The following is an 11,852-nucleotide window of genomic DNA, read 5'->3' on the forward strand; positions in this document are numbered from 1 at the left end:
TATAACATATTATCATACCCCAAGAGTAAGTTAGAAACTAACTTACAAAAATACTTGCGATTAAAAATTTAATGGGCTAACATGGGAGGTACAAAGATAGGGTATGGGGTAGGACAATCATAGGTAACTAGGGTGTGGAAGGAGCCATGTTGGGGTGAAATGCTTGCACTCGATGGACTAGTTCTGGGGGATCAGTTTGGTGTTTTGAACCTCGACCTTGGAGGGCTATTGTGAAGGGGTATGTGGTTGGGCTAGAGGCTAAAAGAATGCCCACATGGTAGTGCTTGGGCATGGCAGGTTGTACAAGGGCGTCTTGGTTGCTTGCAAAAGTTGTTCAAGTCAAATGGGAATGGGGGATGTGCAAACGGATTGGGGTGGAGGGGCATGGTTTTGGAGTTTCAGGTTTAAGTCCAATGGGTCTAGTCTTGGACAGTACAAAGGTGTAACTGGGGGCATGGTGTGTGTAAGTGGTGTAAGCATTTGTAAGAGAAGCATGGGTTTAACTTATTTATACTCAAACTCCTTACAAAATTTTTTTGGGGCATTACATCCTCCCACCTTAAATAGAGATTTCATACTTGAAATCTAAGGCTACGTACAAAACAATATCTTAAGTAGGTAATAAATAAAGGAGAATACTCACAAAACTAAAGCCCATCATTGGCTATGGAGTCGGTCGGTGATGACGATGGTGGTATCTCTGATCCAACCGATGTGATGTCCTGACGGAGATAATACAATGTGTCATTCTTGGAATCATAGTACATGTTGATGAGTAATGCAGGGTCAACCTTAGATGCAACCAAGTCATCATCACTGGAAGATTGTCCCTCCTTTAGACGGTAGTATCAATGAGTGGAGGATATCAATGATCCAGAAGTCTTGGCATCTGTATAACGACACACTCCTCCTCGGCACGACTTGACTTTGCCTCCTCTAGCTATCTATGTGCTCGAAACTGAGTCCCATCCTTCCAAGTGGTTGGGTGGTGTGGCGGGAACCATTCCTCATAAGGTATTGCTTTCCTCTCTCATAGCCTACCCTCCGAAAATCTATATCCATGATGAAGGTTCTATGGTGTTCCCACTTCCCTATGCCTTTCCATTAGGCCACTACCTCTTTTCATCAAGCGTCTACTGCGTCGTTCCTCTCTCATTGGACTTTCTAACATGCTATCTATTGCTTCAAAATAGTGAAGGCAACAACAAGATAACCAAATTCAAGCTTAACAATCCATGCAACTGGGCCATTTCTATCTGAGGTAAAATTCTTTCTTTGGTATCTAAAAAAAAAATATCAAGTACAAAAGGGATGTCTAATGCATGCAATCTCATATGGTATACAAAACAATAACTACAATTTCGACTAAGTCGTTTTCACTGTCAAAAACAAGAATTAAATAACAACCCAAACATATGAGATTACTTGACTTGCATATCTCTTTCTTTTTCCCAAGTTGCTTCCTGGTATTATGATTATGCCTTTATACTTTTACCAGTGAAATCTTACACTTCCTCAACTCCTCCTCCCAATCAATAATTTGCACTAGTATTTTCTCATAGGTCAGGTTTGGTTACAATGGTATACTTTCTAGATTGAAAATTGGTGGGGACTGGTCCCCGAAATTCTTCTTTAAGGAAGACACATGGAACACATTGTGAATGCCATCGAATTCAATTGGTAGATTTAGAAGGTACACAACTGCTCCCACTTTCTCTAATATCTTATATGGTCCCATGTATCTTGGACTCAATTTCCCCTTCTTGCCAAAACGAGTCACTCCCCTCATGGAAGATACCTTCACATAGACCCAGTTGTTGACTTCAAAATCCATATTCTTCCTCCTATTGTTGGCAAAACTCTTTTGCAAGCTCTAAGCTGATTTCATTCTTTCTTTGATTAATAAGACTTGGTCCTTTAGTTCCTACAAACCTCCAGGCCAATCACCTTGCCCTCTCCGACTTCATCCCAATATAGTGGAGTTCTGCACTTTCTTTTGTAAAAGGCTTCATTGGGCGCCATTTGAATGGTGGCCTAAAAACTATTGTTATAAGTGAATTCTACCAAAGGTAGTTTCTTCTCCCAATTACCTTCGTGCTATTGGACACTGACCCTAAGCATGTGCTCCAGAGTGTGTATGGTCTACTAGGTGTGTATGTTTGTCTGAGGTTGGGAAGCACTCAACTTGGTGCCCATCAAGTTCTGCGGAATTTGCCAAAAGTGGGATGTAAAACAAGTGTCTTTTTCTGACAATTGTTCTCGGCACTCTGTGTAGTTGGAAAATCTCTGACACAAATCCTGGCCAATCTTTCCATAGAGTTTGTGTTCTTAATGGGTATAAAGTGAGTACTCTTAGTCAAGCAGTCAACTATCACCTAGATAGTATTATTTCCAGCAATGGTTCTCGAAAATCCCACTACGAAATCTATCGAAATATCTTCCCACTTCCATTTCGGGATCAGTAGTGGTTGTAACACACTTGCCAGCTTCTAATGTCCTGCTTTGAAAACTCTACACATTGATAGGAGTGAAAAAAAACTGGTGAACCGGTAAACTGGACCGGACTGAACTAGTGGGTTTGGTTCAGTCCAGTACCAGTTTGATTTTTCTCAAAATTTGTCAAAATCGATCCTGTTTCGGTTTTTCTTTTTCTAACACCAGACAAAATCGTACCAGATCGGTTCATATATATATTTTAATTTTTTATATTGTATAAAATATTTTTTATCTGATTTTTTATATTATATATAATTTTTATATATAATGTATATAATTATATATAAAATAATTTTGTATTATATGGTAAATTACTAATTAATATAATATTAAATTTTAAAATCCTATATCATTATAGTCTATTGTATTAATAGTTATACTAATACTATATCACTATATATTATAATATACTATAATATATCACTATAGTCTATAATACAATTATAATATATATTATAATATATTACAATATATTATCACTATATTATTATATACTATAATATACTATATTATATGTACTATATAATATATTAGAAAAACTGGAAAAATCTGACAGAACCGGACCGAAATCAATAAAATCATATTTAAATTCTTTTGCAAAAAACTTACTTAAGGCTCTTGTGATATGTGAATACTTCACAATTTTGCCATACAAGTAGTGTTTTAAATCTTCAGGGTGAACACCACTGCAGCTAACTCCTAATTGTGGGTTGGGTAATTCTGTTTGTAGTTCTTCAACTAACATGAAGCATAGGTGACTATTCACCTTTCTTGCATCAGTACATATCCAAGACTTTCTTTAAATGCATCACTATATACTACATATGGCTTATGGGGCACTAACAATGTCAACACCGATATCGTTCTCAGTTTCTTCTTTAATTCAAGTAAACTTCCCTCGCACCTATCACTCAAATTGAACCTTGCTTTATTCTTGGTTAGGAAATTACGTGGTCCAAACAGTTTGGAGAAACCCTAAATGAATCTCCTGTAGTAACGGCCAGTCCTAAGAAACTCCAGATCTTGTGTATGTTGGTTAGTCTCTGCCAACTAATCATTGCCTCTACCTTACTAGGATCGACAACTACTCCACTGGATATCACATAACCCTAGAATTTCACTTCCATGAGCCAAAACTCGCATTTGCTGACTTTGGTGAGCAGCTCCAGTTGAAAGGCCCATGCACGAAGAGCAAGATATCACGAGGTATACATGGCAGATCGGTCACAGAAGTACCCTAGGCAGAAAAGACACCGACCACCTCATTCGGGACGAGGATTGTGACAGGGGTATGTACCCCCATGATGACGCCTTGGTTGTTGCACTACTGGTAGCCAACCATACGACCAAACGAGTCTTGTTCGACAATGGAAGCTCAGCTGACATTCTCTTTTGGGACACGTTTGTTCAAATGGGGATCCCAATAGACAAGTTGGCGCCATCACCCTTCTTGTAATAGCAGGGCAGGCTCCCACACAGTCACCAGCATGATTGACGTTTTGGTGGTCAAGGCCTCATCATCTTATAATGCCATATTGGGGTGCCCAACCCTTAATAACTTAAAGGTGGTCACCTCCACATACCACCTAAAAATGAAATTCTCAATAGAAGCGGGGGTAGGTGAAGTTCGAGGTGAGCAGATATTGGCACGAGAGTGTTATGTGCAGGGATTGAAGACAGAAGCATCGACAGTATGCTCAGTAGACGATTTGAAAGAACAGTTGCTGCCACCACCACTGATTGAGCTGAGTTATTGCATATTTTATACATTTATAACCAATATATTTTATTTATTTCATTACATTATTATTGGTTTTAGATGGAAAAATGGTTAAGATGAATAAATCCGAGTTGTGATTTAAATTGGTTAATAGCACGATTTATGCTTAATTTTATAACTTATGATTTAATTGGACAATGTTCATTCACATGCACAACATATTTTTCATATTCTATTATTCTTTTTTTATTTTATTTTATTTCTAATTTCTATTATTTTTATAGGTTAAGAAATGAAAAGCATAAAAAAAAGAGAAAAGTCACATTTGCACGTGGGACCCATTACTTTTGATTTTTGGACGGAAGTTGGTTTCTCTTAACTCACACACATGGTGCCTTAAGGAAAAGACATGCACTAAAGACCAAAAACACATGGACGTGAGAGGCTTGGGGGCCTTTTGGGAGTTTTGACAAAAGGGTATTCTAGGACGTTAGGGTCTAATGCGCACGGGAAATTCACATTAATTTCTGTTGGGGGTTCTTCATTCATACCACGAAAGAATTCACGCCGCATGGGAATGAAAGGGAAGGAAAGAACGCTCCAATGCCGTGCATTGAAGAACTCCTTTGGGGTCCAACTGCCACTCCAGCCTACTCCTCCACTGCTCGCCACCTCCATTTCCATTCATTTGGCTTGCTCTTTTCATTCCTTACTTTTTATTTAATTTCAATTTAAAATTTATGGAGTATTTTTGAGATTTTTGGCTTAGAAGTTTGGGCAATTTATTTGCTATTTATTTTATTTGATGTCGTTATTTTTCTTGCTCTTTTAAACTTTCATTTAACAGTGATTACAATTGCTATGGATTGATTTTGAGAGTTTGTGATTTGAAAACAAGGATGAACCCTAGAATATTGATTTTGGGGCTTTTCTATTTTCAGTTCGTATTTTGTCAATTACTTTTTAATCTAATTTAATTCTTAGCTTAGTTTTATTAATCTCTTAGTTCAATTACATATTAGATTAATTAAGCTTAATTAGGACTTAAATAATTCCAATTTTATTATTTAATTTTTAGATTAATTAAGATTGTTTAGTTTAGTTGATTCCTTGATTGTTAATTTCAATTTGTTAGTCTTTTACATTTCATTTCGATACTCAAAAATTCAAAAATATAAATCTAGTCCCTCACTAGTGCCCTTTTCATTTCCATTGCACTCAACCACTCATTGCACATATCACCACTTTTATTTTCCCTTTGTGAATATTTTTACCTTTTACATGAGTTTGATTTTAAACAACTTTCTCTGAGGAGACGATCTAGGAATTTTATTCTTAATTATTACACGACACCCTCCTGCACTTGGAATAGCCTTTGTGCTACTCATTTTGAAGTGAGTCAACCACCTCAGCTGAAAGAAGGGTAAGACATAGAAACCAGGAATGAGGATAGTATGTTACAAGCTGAAGCCAACGAGCCCTTGCATGTAGTGAAGTTGCATCAAGAACACCCAGCCGCCACCACAAGGGCTAGATCCAAGCTCCCACCAGAATATCAGGAAGCCTTGGAACAATTGTTGATCGAGCATAGAGATGTATTTGCTTGGAGCCAAGAAGAAATGCCCGGGATCGATAATTCAATCATAGAGGACAGCCTTTGTGTTGATCCAGCAGCGTAGTACTAGTCAAAAAAGGATGACGCCGCCTCGAACCATCAACTATACCCAATGCCTAGTAGGGAGAGTAATGACTCTAAATAGGTTTGTGTCCCGATCCACGAATAAATGTCTTCCATTTTTTCTTGTTTTGAAAAAGTACACCCTTGGAACGAAGAGTGTGACCAAGCCTTTCAAGAGCTAAAGAAATATTTAGCCAACTTGCCCCTATTGCAGCAGCCTAATCAAAGAGAATTTTTGTACGTGTAACTAGTAGTATCCCCCCAAGCTGTGTCAGTTGTCTTAGTAAAAGAAGAAGAAGGAACACAGGTGCCAGTATACTATACAGTAGGGCCATACGAGGCGCCGAAGTCAGATACCTGCAAATGGAAATGTTGGCGTTCTCGCTAGTGGTGGCCCCAAAAGGCTACGACCATACTTTCAGGCCCACCCAATAAAGGTCTTAGCTGAAAATCCTCTCGGAAGAGTGTTACAAAAATTGGACTCCTCTTTGGTCACATGGTCGATCGAGCTCAGTGAGTTCGAAATCAGCTACTCCCCCATAAATTCCATCAAGGGCCAAGCACTCGCAGACTTTGTGGCGGAGTTCAGTGGGTTCCCTGCTGAAACCACAGCCCCACCGTCGGGGAAACCCTGGACAATCTACGACGATGGTTCAGCAGGCCGAGAAAGGAGCAGCATAGGAGTACATATCATTACGGAAGCAAGACAGGACCTTCATTTTATGGCGACACTCACCTTCAAGGTCACCAATAACGAGGCGGAATACGAAGCCTTGATAGCAGGATTATCCGCGGCCAAGGCATTAGGTGCCAAGCAAGTAGAAGTTAAGGCGGACTCCCAAATAGTGGTTAACCAGGTCATAGGGGCCTACACCACTAATGGGGAAAAGCTTAAAAAATATCTCGAGCAGGTAATAGCACTATGCGACCAATTCGAACACTTTTCCATAATGCAAATTCCAAGGGCGGATAACTTTGTGGTGGACAAGTTAGCAAAGGCGACCTCAACTACGGATGAAGTAGAGTTGCCATGGGAAGTATAGAGGAGACTGATTAAAGTGCCAACTGTCAGAATCTCGATTACACAGATAGGGCCCAGAACGCCAGATTGGGCCAATGAAATAGAAGAATATCTGGGTCCAGGAAGGCTCCCCGAGGGGAAGGAGGCAGCAAGTAAGATTAAGAAGAAAATGGCACGGTTTGTCAAAATCGACGGTGTTTTGTACAAAATGGGCTTTGCAACACCCTTACTCAGGTGCATCTCACCAAAAGAAGCGCAATATATACTCGCAGAGATACACGAAGGCATCTGCGACAACCACTCAAGTGGAAAAGAATTAGAAAGGAAAGCCCTAAAGACAAGGTACTATTGACCCAACACCCTTAGGGACACCCAACAGTTCGCCAGGAGATGTGTCCAGTGCCAGGCATACTCCCCAGTTTCCCACTGCCCACTAGAAACATTATCATCTGTCACTTCCTGGTCGGACCTTTCCCACCTGGAAAGGGTGGAGTAAAACACATGAAGTAGCAGTTGACTACTTCAAGAAATGGGAAGAAGCGGAAGCCCTAGCTACCATAACGGCTAAGGCCGTAACCATATTTTTATGGAAGAACATTGTGTGCAGTTTCGGAATCCCCAATACAATAATCTTAGACAACGGGAAGTAGTTCGATTCTGAGCATTACAGGGCTTGGTGCCAGGAACTTGGGATAAAAGTGAAGTACTCGTCACCAGGCCACCTATAGGCAAACAAGCAAGCAGAATCAACAAACAAATCCCTACTCGAAATTTTGAAGAAGAAAGTAGGCTATCGGAAGGGCGAATGGGCAGAAGAGTGGCCAAGAGTCTTATGGGCTTACACGTCTTCGGTGAAGACCCCGACAGGGGAGACACCATTTACCTTGGCATACGGGAGTGAAGCAGTTGCCCCCACAATAGTCGGCTTACCAACACACCAAACCAGCCACTTTGATCAAGCGGAGAATGACCAAGCTCTTTGCGAACAATTAGACCAGCTCGAAGAGATAAGAGAGGAAGCGAAAATCTAGAACACCCTCAGCAAGAGAAGAACAGAGTAATATTTCAACAAATGGGTCAAATCGAGGTCATTTAAAGTCGATGATCTGGTCCTAAGAGAAACAGGAGTCGCCACACAAGATGAAGGGAAGCTCGGTTCACGAAGGGAAGAGCCTTACGTAATAACTGCTACTAACCGCCCAGGATCATATCGACTAAAAGATAGCGAGGGGAAAGAGTTGCAGCATCCATGGAACATCAGGCACCTAAAACTGTTTTATCCTTAGAAATTCTATCTCTTTATTCATCTACATTTATTTCAAAGACAATATTCTCTTCTTTTCAGAATATATGCTTTAGTCAACTATTGTGCCGTTCAACGAGCGTGGAGGTCAAAAGACCACACGACTTTCTTCAAAGAATTGCCATCAAACTGGAGTGGAGGTTGCAAAGACCGCATGACCCTCTGCAAATGAATGGGCATGGAGGTCGCAAAGACCACACGACCCTCTCCAAATGAACAGGTGTGGAGGTTGCAAAGACCGCATGACCCTCTCCAAAAGAACTAGCGTGGAGGTCGCAAAGACCGCACGACCCTCTCCAAACTAACGGGCGTGGAGGTCGCAATGACCACACGACCCACTCCAAACGATAGGCGTGGAGGTCAGAAGACCACATGACCCTTTCCAAGGATAGGCAAGGAACAGGCATGAAGGTCGTAAAGACCACACGACGCTCTCCAAGCAAACAGGTGTGGAGGTCGCAAAGACCACACAACCCTCTCCAAAGTTAGCCACCAAAAGTAGAGTGACACACTCGCAGTGCAATCCAACGGGCTTGGAGGTCAGACAGACCACACGACCCTCTCCAAAGTTAGCCATCAAAAGTCAAGTAACACACTCGCGGTGCAAACAGACAGGCGTGGAGGTCAGAAAGACCACACGACCCTCTCAAAAGGTTGTCATCCAATAGGCGTGGAGGTCAGAAAGGGCACACGATCTCCCCAAAGTTAGCCACCAAAAAGTCGAGTCACACACTCGCGGTGCAAATAGACGAGCGTGGAGGTCAGAAAGGGCACATGACCCTCTCTAAAGTTAGCCACCAAAAGTTGAGTAACATACTTGCGATGCAAACATACAGGAGTGGAGAACTGACGTAAAATGAGTGGGAATAGTTATGACTGACGTAAACCACGTCTTTCCTAAAAAAGAAAGGGTGGAAGTTGATGCATGCCACTTAGCACAGGTTATTGCCAAAAAAAGGAAAAGAATCAATTGATACGAATTGACTAGCGGGGTATGTAACCAATAAAAGAAAGAAAGGCCAAATCATGGTTGTTTAATTTCCCATGTGCCAGCACAAAGGAAACTGGCTGGGTAATTGGAGGGGACATTTAGACCCCTGGGGCTGAGAGCCCATCATCTAAGGCCAAGCCCATCCGCAAGTCCAGGAAGACTTGTGGATGACTTAAGGCTAAGAGCCCTACAGATAGAGAACTCGTAACCATAATTACGAAGGAGATAACCCCAAGGAACTGGGAATGAGGCCCAAGAGTAGGTATGAATATCCTACGTGAGATAACTCCTACAAAACAGGAGATATCCTCTTCATTTAAATAAGGAATCACAAAGGATAAGTACACAGAACTGGTGATTAGAGTTGATCACCATCACGCCGCATCTTGCTACAAATAACTCGGTAGAGGTAACATCATTTTTATCTTCAGTTTTATATACTTATTCTTATATTGTTACCAACTTAAGCATCAGAGCTTACACAGGGCAACCAACGTCGTCTCTTCCTGCAAGTGTCATCCGTGCGATTCGTGGTGTGAAACGCATCCTTAATAGGTACATTCAACGTACCGAATATTATGTTTGGTCAATATTGTTATGGTATCAACTTCGAAATTAACTTGGTGAGCTAACAATAAACCAAGATTACCAGTACTTTCAAGCAGGGATAGCTCTTTCTACAATTAAATTGAAGTAGATTTGATGTCCAAAGTATGATGGATTCAGGGTAGTAAGTAGTCAGTAGTGTCCTCTCGGTATAAATTTATATTGACTAATAACTAGATATTTTTTCTTTTATGCCACTACGAGTTTTAGGCTAGTCTATTTACCTACTCTATGTTAACTAGTAATTGGTGTTAAAATATTAGGATCTCAATGTTAGGATAATACTTTTGACATTCAGACAAGCATGCTTGTTCTATATCTAATCTGTCTTGCTCTATACCATTTCTTGTGCATGATACGTGCTTGGTCTGTTGTTAAATTTGTGCCAAATGCTTCTAATCTTGATCCCTTCCTAAACCATGCTAGAAATTCATTGGTAAGTCTTTTTTTTTTTTTAATAAAAAAATGTAACACTTAACTTTCATAACATTGAAAACTAGGGAAAGGAGGAGGACAATCTATCAAAAATCAAGAAAAAGAAATTTTATGAGCTACTTCCAAATGTCCTAACTACTGCCTGTAATTTGAATAATTGAAGACCTCAATTCGTTTAGAAAGAGGCTCTTAATTTAAAAATCAAAGGGAGTATTCTATGCACTTTCCAAAAGAGTTTAAAATCTTCTAGAATGAATTGGACAATTAGAATTTGTTTTGAATTGAGATGAGATAAAAGTTGAAAATTGAATAAAATATTGTTAGAATATTATTTTTTAATATCATTATTGTTTTGAGATTTGAAAAAATTAAATTATTTATTATATTTTGTGTGGAAATTTAGAAAAGTTGTAATGATTAAATGAGATTAGATGAAATGAGTTGAGATCAACTTTGAATTCAAATAAAGCCGCTTTGAGGCCAGTTTGTGTTCTGTCTTCTAATGCCTCCTATAAACATTTATTGCTAAAATTGGAATCTAAAAGCTTACCAAATTAGTAAATTGTATCGAGTTCATGAATGGTTATCATGTAACACCCGACCCGATTCTTGGCCCAAGCCCGTGGAGGACCCCAATTTGCCTGAAGAACGGCATCGTTTTGGATAAGTAATTTCCTTTTCTTTTCCCTCTTTTCTCCCACACCCCCAACAGTTTCTCCTTCTTTTTCCCCCTTCAGTTTTCTCTCCCTTGTCACATTCTCTCCCAAGGCAACCCTTTCACGCCACTTTTGTATCGCTCAACAAATATCTTTCTCTTGCAGTTCATCCCCCTCCCTTCTCCCGTCACGACTCACACATCACCCCTGTCAAGACATCGTCATTGGTTGCCCTCTGTGTTATGGGGGATATAGAGGAAAACATGGAATGCTTGAGTCAGGTCACTGGGTTAGTCCATGGTAGAATGGGTCTTTGTAGTCTGTTGTATGTCGATTTAAGGGGTAGTTATGAGTCCATTTCTTTTTTACTTTCCGTGTATTTAGTTTAGTAGTTATTTTTCTTGTCTATTTAATGTATGAACATATGGAACGAAATATCAAGTATTTTTCCAAAATTTTTAAGTGGTGTTGAAGGGATTCTGGCTCTTCAAATTGCCAGTTTATTATTTTTATATTATTAGGCTCTTCAAATTGATGATCAGTGGAGAAAGTAATTTTATGCTTACCGTAAGGCTCTCCCATGGTATTGTTACTTGATAGATTCCAGCCCAGTTCATTCCTGGAAGGAATTTGTGGTGGCACTCAAGGTCCGTTTTGGGCCTTTGGCCTATGAGCATCCGGTTGGGACTTTCACAAAGCTCTGCCAGATAGACTTAGTGGAGGAATACCAACCCAATTTGAGATACTATCCAATAGGATCGGTGGGCTTATACAGGAGTTCCACATCAACACATTTTTTAGTGGGCTACGACAAGATTTGCAGATTGTGGTGACCATGTTTTAGCCTACAATGTTGCTGGCTACTTTTGGGCTTGCAGGGTTACAGGAAGAAGAAGTGTGGCATACGTTCAATGTCCAAAAACCACCATACCTACCCCAACCCAAT

The sequence above is a fragment of the Juglans microcarpa x Juglans regia genome, chromosome 6D (assembly GCF_004785595.1).
Source record: "Juglans microcarpa x Juglans regia isolate MS1-56 chromosome 6D, Jm3101_v1.0, whole genome shotgun sequence".
Lineage (NCBI taxonomy): Eukaryota > Viridiplantae > Streptophyta > Magnoliopsida > Fagales > Juglandaceae > Juglans > Juglans microcarpa x Juglans regia.